The sequence below is a fragment of the Chlorocebus sabaeus genome, chromosome 15 (genome assembly GCF_047675955.1).
Source record: "Chlorocebus sabaeus isolate Y175 chromosome 15, mChlSab1.0.hap1, whole genome shotgun sequence".
Lineage (NCBI taxonomy): Eukaryota > Metazoa > Chordata > Mammalia > Primates > Cercopithecidae > Chlorocebus > Chlorocebus sabaeus.
Genome location: NC_132918.1, coordinates 90,464,728 through 90,469,784, shown reverse-complemented (window position 1 = coordinate 90,469,784; position 5,057 = coordinate 90,464,728).

The following is a 5,057-nucleotide window of genomic DNA, read 5'->3' as shown; positions in this document are numbered from 1 at the left end:
CCAATGTCTGCTCTGTTTTTTGTTTTTTGGGTTTCTTTTTTTTTTTTTAACGTTTTTGGTACACTGGGCAGACTTCAGAGCAGTTTTTTAAAAAATAAATATTCTAATGTAGCTATCTCACCATTCCCTTTAAATACCGGTCTTAATCTCCTGCTTTTATTTCCTACTCCTTTCTACACGTATGCACACAATCCTTTACCTTTTATTTCCTACTCCTTTCCACACACACGCACACAATCCTTTACCTTTTATTTCCTAGAGTCCTTTCCACACACATGCACACAATCCTTTACCTTTTAAAGGTCATTAAGATTGTCACAACATTAGGGACTTTGTCACTCTTCTGTTGTTTGCTGCAATGTTGAAATTCTTTCTTTGACCATCGATGCCTATGAATTCTTCTAAACGTGAAGAAAATAGATTGAGTAGCAGCAGCACTATAGGCAGGAAATAACAGTTTAACTGCTGAATTTCTATACCTCTCTGATTTACAGCTTACTAATTAAATTGCTATTATTAGTTTGGCTTAATTAGACTTAAGAAAACAACTGAGGGGTTTTTTTGTTTTTTGAGGGTTTTTTTTTTGCATGAGAATTGTATGTAACCAGTGACATGATTATTCCTGAATGTACAGACAGAAGTAAGCCTGGACATTGTTTAATTTAAAAACTTTACATAGTCCCTGCTTTAAGGGAATACGATAATGTACTATGACAAATGTACTTTATTCTTCTAACACAGTAAGAATTATGTGGAATTTTTTCCTTAAACAAAGTGCAGGAAAGCCCTGTGTGTCTTGGTTTAGTGATGGTTTCATTTCTAGCCATACAATTGATGGATTGTATACAATTTTTGTTAGTACCAAAATAATCTGTTATATGAACAGAACAGACTTCTAAAATAATGTCTGTATTTTATATATATATATATATATGTATGTATATGTATATATATGAAGGCTTTTATTGAACAGCTTATCTTCCACTTGCAGGTTTATGGAAATACCAGCGTTTCAAAATAAAAAGTGGGAGAATTCTTTGCTGTTAGAGGAATGTGGTTATTATTTTGAGTTTTTAAATGGCATATAATCAAAGTACTGCTGAACTATAAGTGCAGTATTCTAAACATTTCAGCTAGTAATACCACTGATTTAGAAACAAAACTGTTTATCTCTGCTTTCTGAATTTGGAATGTTGGGATTACCTGTTTAAATCTGTCTTGGGGGATTAGAGATTAAGTCTGTGTAAATGTGTGCACATATATTCATGCACCCTCTGATTTTGGTTTTCTTGTTTCTGAGTTCTTAGGAAGTATCCACATACTCTTTTTTTTTTTTTTTTTTTGTAGAAGTAGCTGTTGTAGAGTGAAGGAAAGGATAAGACTTTTAAATGGTTGATTGTTTTTGTGTTTTCTACCAACTATTTTTTGAAATTTAAATCACAAGCGAACTCATTTTCTGGTTTTTAGAAAGTGGATGATTTCAGAGGAGTAAGACATGCCAAGCAGCATTCCCCGTGGGCTTTTAGGTTGTCGGGTGCAGCTGAGGAAAGGTATGTTCAAGTCCTAAGTAGCTAATTGATAGGGTATGAACTAGTCAAAATATGAACCATTATGATTCAAGTTAGATTTTCCTCTGGAGAGACAGATCTGAATGTTCAGTTCTAGCCAAGGTAGATTTTGCTTTCAGCTTTTTAATCAGTATCACTTTCTGTGCTTAACTCTTTGGTGTTACGTTGTCCATTTTCATTTGTCTAAAATTCTGCAGAGAAGACTAAAATTTGACATAATGGTATACATGGATTGTTAAAGGTAGCTTTCAATTGAAGATTAAAGCAAGATGCCATTTTCCCCATGACTTTCATTTTGTTTACATTTTTTCCCTTTAAGTTAGTATACACTACACATACTGTAATAAAATACAATAATATGACAATTGCCTGTGTGTGGATTTTATTTTATTGTTACTTAACTATCTCAAGACCATAATCCATTGACCAAGTGTTCTGGATACCAGGAGTGGATCATGGATTACGTTGTGGCAGAGTAGTTTTTTTAGTTGTAGTGCCATTGTGCTCAGTCCCTTACATCTAATCCTCAAAACTGCCACACAAAGCAAGCATTCTTATCTACACTTTGTAAGTGAGGAAAATGCTCTTGGTCACTTACATGTTAATAGTTTTAGTGCCTCACACATGCTAAATGACAGGATTTAAATCCAAATCTAAATTTCATGGTCTTTATTCATACATTTTTAGATGTAGAAAACATTTTAGAAATTGTACCTTACAAATAAATGTATATGGATTATTGATACGTAATTGTATGCTTTAGGAGTAGCATTTTTCAGGTGTTTGAGCTTCTGGGATTTTTTAAAATCTGAAAAAATGGAAATAATTTAATTTTGTTTGCAGTTTGTGTGCCATCTAGGACAAATCGCTCAAAAGCACAAATAGCCAGTGGCTGGAGATGAATGCATGTCATTTGGTTGTGTTTTGCAAGTTTATTTCTTAGCAGACTGTTTCAAGCTCATAACATGATTTTTTTCATAGAATACGTCTTAACAAGTCAAGGACCATGCCCGCCTATAAAAACCAACATGTACCTAACCCAGGACTTCCCAGTGTGTTCCATCAAACCCTTATCCCACAAAGTGTTCCATGAAAATGGTATGAGAAATAAGCTTTGCACATACTATGTACTTTATTCCCCTACCCCTTGGAAACTTATGTACATTATTATAATAAAGAGTCTGAGCAGTCCTGCTTATAGGAAACGATTTAAAACTTAGTTTTACCTTTTTCAAACGTATTTCACTATAGCCACCCCACTTTGCCCATCAAATAACATCCCAAGTAGGGCAATAGGCCAGGGTCTCTAATATATCAAACTTGGACTTTCTCCTAAAAAAGGAAGAGAATGGTTTATCAGTGAAAGAAGGAAGACATGGTAGCAATAACCACAGAGGATTGATGGATTGGATACAACTTGCCAAACATAAGGTTTTAATTTTTGGTAGGTTATGCAAGAAACTGCAAAATATATATTCAGGACAGATGAATCTGTAGTTGTGGTTGGTTATAAGCTGCAGTGGTTTTGTACTGATAGAACCGTCATTCCAAAGACCTGCTGCTCAAGCAGTTTTCTGGAATGTCTTGTACTCACTATCAACTCCTTGCATAGCTGGTTGGCAAGAGCACATCTGCTACCCATCAAGAAAATAGAAGAGCAGATAACAAGTGTCTCTGGTCTGTGGCTCATACCCCCAAACTTGGTTACTCCAGCAAAGTGGTTTTGGGATTTGACTCATCTGGTTTTTTATTTGAGGAACTATTTGGGGGAGGTAATGCTGCGAGTAGGTAAGTGAGGGTGGATTTGGCAAGTGTTTAGTCATGATTTTATCCCAACTGCCCAACCTGAATTTTTTTTCAGTGAAGTCTGCCAAGTGGTTAGCATTTCAGTTCTATTACCAATGGGAATTGTTGCAATTGGAAGATAACGCCTATAAATTGTTCCTATCTGTTTAGTTGTGTGTGGATTGATGACAGTGTTGACTAGAAATAGAAGAGGATCCTGCAGGCGCATTTTTTACATCTTAATATCATTTGACCTCACTTATTAAGCAAAGAGGATTCTAAGCAGCTTTTTCTGAATAGAAGCCTTGTTCTAATAAAATGGTTCTGTCTGAAAAAGTGTGACCAATAATAGAGCTAATGAACATAGGAAGCAACGTTTACATTCTTTAGTTAGGCTCCTTGGTCTCGGAAGTATCCCTATGTAAGCAGTTACTTAGCGTCAGAATTCTGTATTTTTATCTTCTATGTAAAAGACACTCCCAATTGAAAAATAAGCAAGCACTTGATCGTAGGGCATTGTGCCAAGCTAAATCGGGAAATACGAACATAAGATTATTTCCCTGGCTTTAAAGAGTTTCAAGCTTAGGTGTGCAGAGAAGAGCGAGAGAGCACTGCTTTGCAAGAATAAGGAAGGAGTAAGAAGACACTCGCCCTCTGCAGCCATTCTCAGGAGGCCTCTCTGGTAGGTGAGACTGAGAAGGGTAGGCTAACAAGACACTACTATTTATCAATTTTATATGGATTTTCTTAATACCAAAATAAGATCTCTGATATGGTTTGACTCTGTCCCCACCCAAATATCACATTGAATTGTAATCCCCATTGTTGCAGGAGGGACCCAGTAGGAGGTGATTGGATCGTGGGGGTAGATTTCCCCCTTGCTATTCTTGTGATAAGGAGTGAGTTCTCAGGAGAGTTAGTTGTTTAAAATTGTGTAGCACTTACTCCTTTCTCTCTGTCTCCTGCCGTCATGTGAAGATGTGCCTACTTCCCCTTTGCCTTCCACCATGATTGTAAGTTTCCTGAGGCCTCCCAGTCATGTTTCATGTTAAGCCTGTGGAACTGTGAGTTAATTCAACCTGTTTTCTTCATAAATTACCCAGTCTCAGGTAGTTATTTATAGCAGTGTGAGAACACACTAATACAATGTCTCTAGTCACCTACCTCAAAATTTTTACTAAGCAAGATCGTTCTCACAAAAATCAGAAATGTCAAATGATTTTTTTTTTTTTTTTTTTTTTTTTGAGACGGAGTCTTGCTCTGTCGCCCGGGCTGGAGTGCAGTGGCCGGATCTCAGCTCACTGCAAGCTCCGCCTCCCGGGTTTACGCCATTCTCCTGCCTCAGCCTCCCGAGTAGCGGGGACTACAGGCGCCCGCCACTTCGCCCGGCTAGTTTTTTGTGTTTTTAGTAGAGACGGGGTTTCACCGTGTTAGCCAGGATGGTCTCGATCTCCTGACCTCGTGATCCGCCCATCTCGGCCTCAGATGATTTTTTTTAACACAAAAGCCTAGTACAAATGTTGGGTTTCAGAAGTTGAAGCAGATTTGTGGATTGTTGCCATTTAAGCTTGTGCTGCTGTTTTAATAATCCCTAAGTTGATTTACTGGGCGACAAGGGGCTGGGGAAGGAAAGGCTGGCTCAGAACCACAATATGGAAGTCCTGCTTTAGCTTGAAACTGTCTTAGGAACTGTGCTTTGGTTCA